The sequence below is a fragment of the Notamacropus eugenii genome, chromosome 1, assembly GCF_028372415.1.
Source record: "Notamacropus eugenii isolate mMacEug1 chromosome 1, mMacEug1.pri_v2, whole genome shotgun sequence".
Lineage (NCBI taxonomy): Eukaryota > Metazoa > Chordata > Mammalia > Diprotodontia > Macropodidae > Notamacropus > Notamacropus eugenii.
The window spans coordinates 20,094,615-20,109,441 of NC_092872.1; positions in this window are offsets into that span (position 1 = coordinate 20,094,615).

Sequence of the window (14,827 nt, forward strand, 5' to 3'; positions counted from 1 at the left end):
TCCCTATCCTATCACTCCTCTACAGCCAGTCCTCAGTGGTCTCATATTCACCATATATTTTGCAATACATGGCCATCTGCCCACTTCTTTCCTTCTCTATTTAATCTAGCTTGGAATTGCAATAACCTGCTCACTCTCCTTGAAGTGGTGAGAGTTATGGAGAGAAAATATTCTCAAGTACCTAACCCAGCCTTGCAGCATCCCAATCTCCTGAGAAACAGTGGTTCGGGGCTGGCCAAACCCACAATTCACAGGGGATTGCAAGTTTTTTGCATGAATTACTTCTCCAAAGAGTGGAGTAACCAATGAGTTCCTCAGCTGCAATATTCTGAGGTCTAAATTCTCTGTTCCCAAGACATTAGCATAAGAAATGAGTTTCATATCCTTATATTGTGTTTTTCCTTAATGGAATTCTTATTTTGGAGTTGCGATTCAAATTCAGAACTGATCTATAATGGTACAAATAGGAAATAAAAATTAATTGTGATTTTCCAAGATGATTAGCAATGTTATTCTTTAGAAAATTACTGACATCATATATCACTGCAGAGCATTCTGTTTTTCAAGGACTTTGGTATATTTAAAGCTTTACAAAGTCACTCAACCTGATGATAGAACATACAGATCCAAATATAACCCTGAGCAAATCTTTTCTCCTCTCGAGGTCTCAGCTTCCTTATCCGCAAAATGAAATGATTAAACTAAATATTCTATAAAGTTTCTTCCAGTTTTACTACTCCATTATTCTCAGATCACCCCATGAAGAGGATAGGGAAGTAATATTTTCTCCATTAATGGTGAGGCCTAAAAATGAATTTTGATAATTTTCTGATGAATTTTATTTGATAAATCTGTGTACTAAATGAATGCTGAAAGAGCATTTCCATACACAGAGAAGAAGACAAGGGTATTTTATATGAAATTGTGAATTTCTGTTCCTTACTTATTCTTTTTATAAATTATAACCTATGTATTACATTACACACATAACATACACACTTTGTCTATAATATTATGAATTACTTTGAAAAATGGTGATTCTCATTTGTGCTTCTTTCTGTTCTTTTCTGTGAAGTTTTTTCAAAACATTATAATGGTGCTTTTTTTAAGCATCCTGAAACTAATCTTCCTTCCTGGGCAACAAGGGAGCACAGTGGAAAGAGCACTGAGCCTGTCAGGAAAACCTGAGTTCAAATATGGCCTCAGATATTTACTAGCTGTCATTTGACCTCATTTGCCTCAGTTTCCTCACCAGCAAAATGGGAATTATAATAACAACTCCTTCCCAGGGTATCTGTAAGGATAAAATGGGATAATATTTGGAAAGAATTACCAGTGCCTGGAACATAGTAAGTGCCACATAAATATTAGTTGCTATAACTGCTATAAATATGGTTATTATTATTATTGCACCCACTCTCCAATTAATCTGAGAAAGAAAGAAAAAAAATAAACTTGCTAACAAATAAGCATACCCAATAGTCAATTCGAACAAATCCAGTCACCATGCATAAAAATACGTATCTCTGCACCTTGTATTTATTATCTCTCTGTCAAGAGGTCAACAGAATGGGAGAAGAGACAGATTGGAACTCAAAATGTAGCAATTTTTTTTTAAAGAGGCGGACACCACGCTTCATCAAAGTTAACTTGGATACATTGTTGCTTACTGCATTAATCAGAGTCCTTAAGTCTTTTAAACTTGACTCTTTTTCTTTACAATGTTTCTGTTCTTGTAGAAATCGTTTAACTGGTTTTGTTCACTTTGCTCTGTGGGTTTACACTCCCCAGGATCCTCTTAAATCTTCACTTTTGTCAGTACTGATGGAGCAGTGTAAATTCAAGGACTGGGATACACACAGGAGTGCCTGCTGTACAGGTTCTTAGATCTGCTTTTCTAAAAGGAAAGGCAACTTTTGAGGAGTCAACAATCACTTTAATCAAGCATGTGTATCATTCACTTAGTACAGGGGGAAAAGTCTGCACCCTGAACTTCAGATAAAATACAAAGAAATAGTAATCAACAGAGAGGGCTTCCAACTGTCTGACCATAAGCAATACATGCATCACAAATCAATAGACAGATCCAACTGTCTGATCATACATATATGGTTACCAGAGAGAGAAGCACCAGTATCTGGGTTTTCAAAGCCAGGTGACCCCTTAATAGATGCCCAGAATCTTGTCTGGTCAAACAAACACTTCCACTGAATAAGCTCCAAAGTTAAAACCTTACCTCGGAGTATCTATACATTTTTCAGAGCCAGTGAGCGTCATAACCTTTGAGAACCAGCACATTCCAACTTAACACACAGTGTGGGCCTCCCTAATAAAGGTTTCCTTAATGGGCAGGCCCATTAATAGGTGGGGAAGATCTTGAACTCTGTGATTAGCATTACAAGTGGTAACATTTTTATTTTATTCATATATCACAATTTATTCAGCCATTACCCAATTTTCTAAGTAGCAACAAAAAGTGTACCCCACCTTTGGATTTTTTTTCAAAGGTGATGACAATCTGAACTAAGGTAGAATCCCTATGGGAGAAGAGTCACATGAGAGGGATCTTGTAAAGGTTAAAACAGGAAGTTTGACAATTGATTGCATATATGAAGTGAAGGAGAATGAGGAGTCCAGGAATACAAAAAGATTGTGACCTTGGGACAATGGAAAGATGTGCTGCTTTGACAGAAAGAAAGAAATTTAAAAGGAGGAAGGGAGAGTTAAAGGGGAAAGAAAACTAGTTTATTTGCAGACATATTAAACTTAAGATATTTCCAGAAAAGTCCATTTGAAATGCCTAGAGCTAGATTTCCAAGAGTCTTTACTGTGTTCCAGGGCTTGATGAAAGTAGAATAACAGCCACAAATGGGAGGATATAGGCAACATCACCATCCATATAGAGATTCCTGCTTCATTTTGGATTCTGTACTGATTTTCCTCCATCTTAGAAGTCAATACCTTTGACAATCATGAATCTCGTTGCTTTAAACCTCATCCAGTGATTATGTCAAGAGTGTCATTAAACAAGTTTATCTCTGCCATTACATAGTTCAAGAAATCTTTGATGGCCTCTGTGTATGGGTGTGTAAAAGCAAACATACACAGAGAGCCTGCTATCACAGTTTCTTAGATCTGCTTTTCTAAAAGAAAAGACAATTTTTGAGGAGTCAACAATCACTTTAATCAAGCATATGTATCATTCATTTAGTACAGGGGAAAAAGTCAGCACTCTGAACCTCAGAGAAAATACAGAGAAATCAAAATCAACAGACAGGCTTCAAATTGTCTGACATATATCACAGACAGACAGGTAACTGTCTGATCATACATACATAATTACCACAGACAGAAGCACCAACATCTGAGTTTTCAAAGCTTTGGGCCTGTTTAGTGGCTTTCAAGAGTCTCATCTAGCACACAAACCTTCTTCCAAAACTAAGCCCCAAAGTAAAACCTCACCCTCAGACTATTTATACATTTTTAGAGCCAGAGCACATCACTACCCTTGAGAACCAGTGCCTCATTAAAACCTTAACAAAAGGTGTGAGACTTCCTCAGACAAATCTTCCCTAATCAAACTCCCCTTGATGGGCAGGTCTATTAAGGGATGGGGAAGATCTTCTTCAAGCACATTAAAATAATTAACAATACAAATATATATACATATACTATTTCTAGTTAAAGAAACCCTTGTTTCTGTACTTTATTCCTAGTAAAGACTTTTGGTTGATAAAGGCAAGAGGCACTTCATTATACTAAAATGAAAACAGCAAAAGATCCTGCTTTGCTTGCCATTACAGGATGGAAGACACCTTGTTGGAAAACAATCTTTGAGGTGTGTTTTGGTCTACCAAATCAAAGGATTTGTTTTGTTTAAAAAAATATATGTACTCTGAGAGTTTTTCTCTGCATTTTTCAGTTAATCATGCAATCATAAGGATTTGCTTTTGTTGAACGTTACTTGAAAAGGGTTGTTTGGTTTCTACTAATTCCCTAACAAAGGTCATCTTTTTTTAAATTTATAATTTCCAAAATCTACATTTTTATGAGTATTTTATTTTCCCCAATTACACTTTAAAACAGGTTTTTAAATATTTTTTTTGTTTTGAGTTCCAAATTTTATTTCTTCCTCCCTCCTTTCTCCCCTGAGATGGTGAACAATCAGGATATAGGTTGAATATGTACTAGATACCATCTTTGATGAATTCCAAACACATTTGCATAAATAGTAAAGTAGACATGTAAGTCAGCAGCTGTCAATGTAACTCAGTCTCCTGTTTTTCAGTATTCATAAGGTCTGAGATTTCTTCAAATGCCTTTAGTATCTTTCTTGCTTCAGAAATTTTGAAAGCAAATACTTCAGTGCCCTCATAATGATGTCATCCCCAGCATAGACCTCTTTGATACATACTTATTTAGTCCAATCTAGTTGCTTTTCTCATTCCTGTGGCCTTTAACTGTATTTCTTTCCTCTACATGCACACCTGTATGGTGATACTGAGCTCTCTTGCTCTTCCTGATAAAAACAAATATTTGATATAAAAACATTTGCAGATCTTTACCATTTCTTGCTTCTTTTCCTCCTTTCATTTTAATCCATAAAGGCACTTGGCATGACTTTCTTAGTTAGGTCTCCTGCCAAGCTTTCTATATCCTGGTTTTACCCTCCATTCCTTTTTTGCTTTATAAAGTGATCTCACTCATAATCTTCCATCATACTTTTTTATTAGATTTTAACGAATAAATTTATATTCAAAACCAGTGTTGCTTTCAACTGCTAAATCCTTCTCTACTTGGCAAGAAAATGAAATGTTTGTTGACTAAGATTCTCTTGAGGTTTTTTGGTCTCTTTGTTGTAGCAATTAACATATATCAGTTAAACTTCTGAATGAAGTGATTGCTATAGTCTCTACTGTCCATTTCCAATTGTCCATAATCAATAACTTCTTTAAATAGCTCAGGATTTTTTTCAATTGTTTGGTACATCTTTTCTCATTATTTTTATTTCTTCTTGCTTTATTCTAATTCTGATCTTTGCTCAAACAAGTTGGTGTAACCACTGTACACAGAAAACTTATTCAAGGATTACTTCCACATGCTGAACATTTTCCTCTCTTTTAGAATATAAACAGTTTCATTGTTTGTGATGCTATTTGCTGCTTGCCATGTTGAGTGCCTACCAATTCTTTTCTCAAAGAAAGTATTCATGATGGAGAGGCATGAGACTCCTGTGTAGTCTACAAACGGCTGCCTTCTTTCTTTCCTTCTTCCTGAACCATGTTTTCCAATATATTTCCTCACCATTTTCACCTAATCTCACCTTTGCATTGAAATCACTAATTATCAGAGTGAAGAATTTTAGAGTCCTTTGTAGAATTTCTCAGTCTATTTATCCTCTGCAGTTGACGCTGGTGCATAAACTACAGTTATTTTCATGGTGATGTTTTTGCAAATAGTTAAAATAAGTACTACAATATGTAGAAATGGCAAAGTTTGTACTAGGCAAAATAAAATTCTAACCAAGAATCATTAACAGAGACAAACAACGACATTTTAAGAGGATCTGTTCAGAATGAGAGTACATTAAATTTAAACATATATTTTATATGTACACAATGATTCCTCAGTAAAATTCATATAAACATTCTTTCAGTCTTCCAAGAAGAAATCGCAAAAACATTCAATTCAATTCAACAAGGATTTATTAAAAGCATGAAATTGTTGATAGATGTTAAGGAAAGCAGAACCAAGAATAAGGAGCTTGTGCTTGAGGAGGGAAAATAAGAATATGATAAATTTAATAAGAAGACAAATATCTAGATCTGGATAATGTATCAATCATACTAAAGCTAATAGATACAGATAGACAGTAATAAATTGGAAAAGCAAGGAATATATACTTTTTTACAGGCACACATAGAATGCATACAAAATTGCTATTGCATTAAGAGAAAAGAAGACAGAGGTAAATGATAAACAGAGTGGATTTGTGGATCAAAGTACAATAAAATTAGTAGTAAAAAATGATGTAATGAGTAAAATTATAGGCCTATATTAATTCCAGAGAAATAATTCTAGAGAAAGCTTTTTTTTAAAAGTACATTGCTTCAAAGATAATGACAAAATACAAATTACACAGGAAAATTTAGGAGATTCAGCCATAGTAGTACTTAGAGGCAAATGATTCCCTTCTAATCTTCACCTTATAGAATTCCTCTCTTCAAGACATCATTGAAGCAACATGTGTTCATCCTTCATTGCCGAAGAAGGCCATGCCATCAGAGAAATGATGACGTGACTTGTACTTGACTTTGTTTTGAGTGAGAGAGGGTTGTGCAGGTCACCAGCCTCACTTTTCCTCCATAGCCATCTAATTCCAGTGACTAGATATTCATCAGGATGACTGGAGATGACCCAGGATGAGGCAATTGGGGTTAAGTGACTTGCCCAAGGTCACTCAACTAGTGAGTGTCATGTCTAAGGTGAGATTTGAACTCAGGTCCTCCTGACTCCTGCACTGGTGCTCTATCCACTGCACCACCAAAGCAGCACATTCTAATTGAAGCCCTTCCTGATCCTCCCAACTACTACTACCTTTGCTCCCAAATTACTGTATAATTAATTATTCTATATAGGCTTGTGCTGGCAATTGTTGGCGGTAGGAGGGAGACAGAGGATTACTACATGACACATTTTTTTAAATTTAATCTCTAATATCCATATTTTTTTTCTCTATCGCTTTCTTAAATTTAGGCAATCCACAAAAGAGTTTCTGATTCTCGAGGTATAAATCCTCAGACTGAAATCTCTGGCATGTCTGGCTCTAGGACACTCTGGACTCTTTATCTGTTTGTGTTTGCTTTCTTTGTATTTACTCTCTATATCAATTAAATATATTATATGTTATACATAAATGTTATATATATTTATACACATATATTACTAACACAGAGAGGCATACCTCACTTTATTACACTTTGCCTTATTGCTTTTTGTAAATATTGCACTTTATTTTTTAAAAATTATTTTATTTGTTTTAAGTGTTCTACAAACACTTCCATATATCTTAGATTTTTTCCCCTCCCTACTCCTTCTTCATCCCTCTCTCACCACTCCCTCCCCGAGATGGCATGCCATCTTATATAGGTTCTACACATGTGTTCCTATTAAATACATTTTCACCTTAGTCATATTGAATAGAAGAATTAAAATGAATGGGAGAAACCATAAAACAAAACAAAACAAGACAAAACATAATACAAAGTAAATGGTCTGCTTCATTCTGCAATTCCATTTCATAGTTCTTTCTCTGGATGTGAAAGGTGTTTTGTCTCAAAAGTCCATTGGGAAGTTTTTATATCCTCGTTTTTCTATGAAAGACTACATCTACCAGAAAAAATTCCTCACACACTGTGGTTGCTGCTGTGTACAAAATTCTCCTGGTTCAACTCATTTCACTCAGCATCATTTCACATAAGTCTTTCCAGGCCTCTCTGAAGTCTTCCTGTTCATCATTTCTTATAGCACAATAGTATTCCATTACATTCATATACCACAACTTGTTCAGTCATTTCCGAATTGATGGGTATCTCCTTGATTTCCAGTTTTTGGCCACCACAAAGAGAGCTGCTATAAATATTTTTGTACATGTAGGACCCTTTCCCATTTTTATGCTCTCTTTGAGATACAGTCCTAGAAGTGATATTGCTAGGCCAAAGGGTATGCACATTTTTGTAGCCCTTTGGGCATAGTTCCAAATTGCTCTCCAGAATGGTTGGATTAGCTCACAGATCCACCAACAACGAATTAGTGTTCCCATATCCTCTCCATCATTTATCATCTTTCTGTTTTGTCTTGTTAACCAATCTGATAGGTATGAATTGGTACAATATTGTAAATTGCACTTTAAAAAATAGGTTTGTGGAAACCCTGCATTGAGCAAGTCTATTGGCATCATTTTTTCCAACGGCACGTGCTCACATTGTGTCCCTCTGTCACATTTTTGTAATTTTGGCTATATTTCAAACTTTTTCAATAGTGTTATATCTGTTACAGTGACGTGTGATCAGTGGTCTTTGGCGTTACTATTATAATGTTTCTGGGACACCACAAATAGTACCCATCTAAGATGGCAAAGAATAACTAAATGTTGCATGTGTTCTGACTGCTCCAACAACTGACCATCTCCATCTCTCTCCCTCTCCTTGGGCCTCCCTATTCCCTGAGACACAACAATATTGAAATTAGGCCAAGTAATAACCCATACAACAATTTCTAAGAGTTTAACTAAAAGGGAGATTCAACCAATGAGCAAACTTCCTTGTCTTATTTTAAGAAATTATGCCAGCCACCCCAACCTTCAGCAATCACCACCCTGATCAGTCAGCATTCACCATCTAGGCAAGGTGTTCCACCAGCAAAAAGATCATGGCTCACTAAAGACTCAGATGATGGTTAGCATTTTTTAGTAATAAAGTATTTTTAATTAATGTATTTACATTTTTTAGATATAATACTATTCCACACTTAATTCATTACAGTATAGTATAAACATAACTTTTATATGTACTGAGAAACCAAAACTTATTTTATTGTATTATTTGTTTTATTGTGGTAGTCTATAACTGAACATGAAATGTCTTTGTGGTATATTTCTGTGTATACGTGTGTGTGCATATGTATGTGTGTGTTTGTATATCTATGTGTACATGTTTATATGTGTGTCTGTAGTTTCCACCATTAGAATATGAGTTCCTTGCCCATGAGGACTGTGTAATCTTTATATTCCTAGACCCTAGCTAATATAGTGCCTGGCACAAAGTAGATACTTGAAAAATTCTTGCTGATTAATTTAATGATTAGGAGATTTTTCCTTCAATTTTAAATTAGACTCTGAGGTCTCTCTCAAGTCTCAGATTTTTGATTCTGCATTAATTTATTTTATATACATTTAATCGTACTTATTATATTGCAAATTCATTAAGGACAAGGCATCTTTCACTTGTTGTATCTTCCTAGCTCCGAGGTAATAGGGTCTTAGAATGTTTAAATGAATGATTTAAAGGTTTGTATAGGGTTGAATTTCTGCAGTAAAGCCTCAAGAAGGATATGTTGCTTCAGATCAGCCTCTTTGAAGTGAATATTGATTATTTAGTAGCTAATAACTTGAGTTAAATGCTTTGGGAATTTTAAGGACAGGAATAAGTTTAAGTTACAATGGTAAATTCACATCCAAGATGGCAATTTTCTCAACATGTGAACAGAATTCAGTTACCTATTGTTTTTATTTGGAACATGATTATAATTTCATTGGTATATGACAGGAGTGGGGAACCTGTGAGACCACATGTAGATGGAAATAACATGAAGGAAATTCTGTCTCCTAATGCTGATCTGCATCTGTTCTGTAATGGACAGTGTTAGGGAATAGCCAGGGGGCACTGAGAGGTTAAGCAATTTGCCCTGTACCCTACAGAATAAAGACTCAAACCCAAGTCTTTCTGACTCTGAGGCTAGTTGTCTTTTTATTTTGCCATGTTGCATACCTATTTATTACAGTGAATAGTCAGCCAACAGTATAAGTACCTACTGTGCCAGACACTGTCAAATGCTAAGACTACAAATATGAGAAAGTAAAGATAGCCACTGCCCTCAAGGAGCTTATAATCTAACCCTTGAAGATAACACAGAAAAGAAAACTGAAAGGGGGAGAGTAGAAAGATGGAGAAGATACCAGCACAGAGGTATGATGGAGAAGTCAAAGAACTCCCAAATGAAGGCATCTGAGTGAGAAATGAGGGAATCAGAGATGAGGGGTCTGTCTTGTGCCCCCTTCTTAAATGGAGGTTGGAAAGGTCATGGCTTATGGAATAGTTCTATTTAAAAACTGAGCTAAAATACAGCTTTACCACCACATTTCGTGCTTTCCTAGATATTATGTTACAGTACTTTCTAGTAAGTACTTCTTCTTAGATTGATAATGTCTACATTGCCTTCCTTGACCAATCAGCTCTGTCAGACTTGGAGAATCATATAATTCAAAGTTGTGCCAAAAAAGGAGTAGCCCACTAAGATGGGAGACAAATTTCTTGTGACAAAGAGACATTCATTTCTTTTCTGGGCTATTGTTTTGCTACAGAAACATTTGAATCACCGTGGAAGACACATAGGAATCAACACAATTCAAAACAATTGTTATTTTAATTAACGTATTTGAATAACACTTCAAGTTCGCAAAACATGACATCAATCTCATTGGAGTATCCCCAAAATCCTATGAGGTCAACTCTTCAAAGATGAGTACCCACATTTTGCAGTTAGTTAGACTGTAATTCAGAGAGGTCATATCGTTGAAAGAGGTTATATAACTTCTCTAAGTATCAAGAGATGAGATTTGAACTAGGTCATCTTAACTCCAACTATGGCCATCTACTCACTATACCAACTGCCATCTACTCACTATACCAACTACCTCACAAACTGAAATGAGCGAGTACCTAAAACAAATGATTTAACGAATCAAAACAACTTTCACTCTGAGATAGACGTTACATCTATGTTTGTTGAACATCAAGCCACGTGAATGGTCATCAGAAATCATTCCTATCACATTTCCTATGATGTCGGTTGTTGAAATTGCTTCCTGGGGGCAATCAGCTCTAATAGACTTGTAAATCAGATGGCTAAAACTGTGCCAAGAAATGGATACAGTTCATTCAAAAGGGAGACAAGTCCCCTGTGACAGGCAGTTATTCATTTTTTTCCGGAATCTATTGATGATGATAATTTGAGTAAAGAAGATAATTATCATTCACCTGGGAAATAGGAATTGTCTTTCTCCTTGAAGACCAGAAAAGTTGTACCCCTAAATAACTAATAGATCTTACTACATTCCTGCTTAGCTTCAGTTCATTTTTTAAGCAATCATTTTTTCTATACTCAATAGTTATCATTGTTATTGTTTAATTTGCTTAAATGTTAACCATTCACACAAATACAATGACAAAATTATTTAAGGAGAGTACCCACAAAATGAAGCTCATGTAATAAGAGTTAACCAGCATAAACTTATAAGTTGGAAATTCTGATGTGAACCTATCTATTATTTAATTGCTTTTTCCCCTCTTTATGTAGGTTTTGCAATAAATCTGTGTTCTTTGTTTCTATTAAGACTAAAATGTATTTCATGGATTTCAATGCATCCATTATCAGCTGCCTGCTCTTTTAATGACAATAATAATTTGCAGTTATCTTGACAAGGCTTTCAGTGAATATATAGAAAAGGAACTTACAAAATCATTTTATGAAATGCACCCTATGTGCTTGTATCCCAGTGTGTTCATATAGTTACAAAAAGCAGTAATTTCATCTATTTGAACAGGAGTCTGCAACCTTAAGTATCAAATGATAATTAGTCAGATAGCAATTTATCCTAACACCATTTCTCTCTGAACTCCACTAAAAAAAAAAAAAGATGAGGACTAGTTATGTGTAATAATACTCAAATAGATTTGTGATCCAATGAAATTGGGAATGATTCGGGAAGGGTGCAGATTGTAGCGTGTACATGGCTGGCCATCCTGGCCAATTCTTGTCCATGTTATCCTAAAAGCTTGCTCTAGGTGCTTCACCCAGTGTGAAGGCCTTCTTTATTTTCTCTGAGCATTTCAAGAGCACCAGAGGACCAGGCTGGATGCCCACCTATCTTCCCTCACTCGTAACATATTACTAGCTGATTTTCTCTTTCTATCATCAAATCCCTTGATGATACTGACTCCTATTCTTTGTCAGAGTTCCTCTCATCTCTTCTACACTACAGCCTGCTTTGGTTCACTATGTGCCTTCTCACTGCCCTCTGGGTAATATTCATATTTTAGTAATTGGTGAATATTGCTCAGAGAACTTTGCTCATTCCCTACCAATACTCTCACTAAAGATGGCCTAGAATTGAATATGGATGATTGTCATATAGATTTAATATAACTAGGAGAATAGTCATTTAGGTCAATAATTATTGAAGTTCTCCCAATCACCTTTTTTTCTTTATTCATAAGATTTGAGATTTTTTTCTTTGCCTTTGGCATCCTCTCTCCCTTAGACACCTTTTGTATTGGTCCCTCAATACCCTCACAATTGTGTTGCCTTCAGTGTTCGTCTCCTTTGTATGTTCTTGATCCAATTAAACTGATTTTCCCTACTTTATTCCCTTGGTTGGCATTTCTATTTCATCCACAAACATATCCAAGACCTGATGTTCATATCTAAGTGTGATGATTCTACCATTCCTGATGGAGAAAAGTCAAAGATCTAGAGAATCAGAGAACTGGAAAGTCAGAAGGATGCTTAACAGTTATCTGTTCTGACCCCTACCTCAAAGAATGAAACAGTTTCTTAAAAAATCTTTCAAATCATTTCCATTTTTATTCTGTATGTAGTCCTTTATTTTCATACTTGAATGCTTTTGAAATGTTAGCTTAGTTGGATATCTTACTGAACTTTGCTTAAGCTACCTCCATCCTTGACGCTGTTTATTTCTGTTTTATGAGACAATATTCCTCATAATTGTTTACCATTCTTCTTTGGAAAGATTTATAAATGAAATTATATTCCAACCTAGTACTGCCTTTGTTAGCTATTTCCCTCTGTCTGGCAAGCAAGTTAGATGTCTGCTGAGCAAGACTCTTTCTGACATCTTCTAGTATCATTTTTGTGGGAACAAATTTACAAAGATTAAGTATAAAATACCAATATTTTACATATCATAATATATGATATATGAATATTATATATTTGTATATGTATATATTTAATAGAATAACAATAGAAAAAAAGAACACAGATTTTATTGTAAAACCTACCTAAAGGGGGAATGTGTGTATTTGTGTGTGTTTGTGTGTGTATGTGTGTCTGTAATATACATGATGTGATGTGACTTGGCATGGTTTGTAAAGTAATGGTATGGTATGGCATATATGATATTATCTAGTATAGTGGATATAGTGGAATATAGTATATTATAGTTTAGTATAGTATAGTACAGTACAGTTTAGTACCATATGGTATGGTATGATTTGGTATGGGATGCATAGAATGGCATAGCATGATGCAACATAATGATATATAATGATTAATATACACATATAAATAATAATAGTTGAAATTGATACCATTTTGCTTGTCCATTTCCAATTGCTGATTGGAAGTTTTCCTCATTATCATTCTTTTCTTTTTTTAAACTAATTCTTGTCCATACTCTGATAAAGCAATAGTCTAAATGTATACAGGCAGTTGACTCAGGGATAACTGAGAAAGTCTTTTCATGGCTATTAAATACACACACATATATGCATACATATAAGACAAATATATACAGGATAAATTGGAACTAATCTCATAGGGAAGGCAATAATATTAAAGATGAATGGGAAAGGCTTCTTGTATGAGGTGAAATCTTAGCTGAGGGTTGAAGAAAGCTAGAGAAGCTGCACATATGAGGAGAACAGGCATGGCTGCATGGAGGGAGAGTCATTGAATTGCTGTGGAGTTAGGAGATAGAGCATCATATTCAAGAAATATCACAGTTCAGTGTTATTGGAACACAGAGTATGGGGGTGGGGAATGTAAGGGAAGAATTAGGTATAAGAAGATTGGAAAGGATCCAAGTTATAAAGGACTATAAAAGCCAAACACAATTTTATATTTGATCCTGGAGGCAAAAAGGAGCCACTGGAGTTGGCAGAATGGGGTAGGGGAGGGGGCGTGATATTGTCAGATGTGTTTTAGGACCATCAATTTGACAGATGAGTGGAGAATGGACTGGAATGAGGAGAGACTAGAGGCAGTGAGATAAATCAGAACGTTATTGGAATGATTCAGGTGGGAGGTGATTAACACCCTGCAATAGGGTGGTAACAATATCATGGGGAAGGAGATATTGAGAAGAAGAAACTGTAGCACTTGGAAACTGATTAGATATTGAGAAGAGGTGAAAGAGAGTGGGGAATTAAGGATGACAACTAGGTTATAAGCCTGGGTGACTGGGAGGTTCATGGTACCCTTGGGAGCAACAGGAAGTTAGAAAAAGGGGAGGATTTGGGAGAAAAGATAGTCTTGGAAGCACTCTCCAAGGAATACCTGTTATCCATCCTTTCATTTAGCTGTAACATATCTTCTTGCTTTATATGTATCATGAATGTCTGCAATGATAAATTCAGCTCCTCTAGAAATATATCTATTCATAGATCATTGTATATGATTTGCAATTAAGTGTATTAAAGAGTAAGAGAGTCAAAATGAAATTTGTTTACAGCATTAAAATGGCAGCACTTTTAACACCCATAGCCCTCTTTCCTGCCACTGTTACTACAGAAATGGAAAGGGGCCAGAAAGGATGAGGGCCATTTAAAATTTGTCTTTTTGTGCTGCTGTGGTCAACAAGCAATAATAATAATAATGGTCACCGGGTTACCTGAATATTTGAAAATGGAATTAGGCAATAAAAATGAAAAAAAATTATAAATCCATAGAATATTAACAAAACATGTCCCATTATTACAAAAAGTTTAATACTTCCTCTAAAAAAAGGAAAAAAAGATAATTGAAAGACATTCTTAAAGCACATGAAAAGTGACCAAGAACCTATCAACATATCTTTTGAACAAAAAACTTAGTTATTGCTTCTTTGAATAATGTGTGTGTTCATCCTTTGTTGCCAAAGAAGACCATGCCATCAGAGAAATGATGACATGACTTGCACTTGACTTTGTTTTGAGTGAGGGAGGGCTGTGCAGGTCACCAGCCTCACTTATCCTCCAGAGTCATCTGA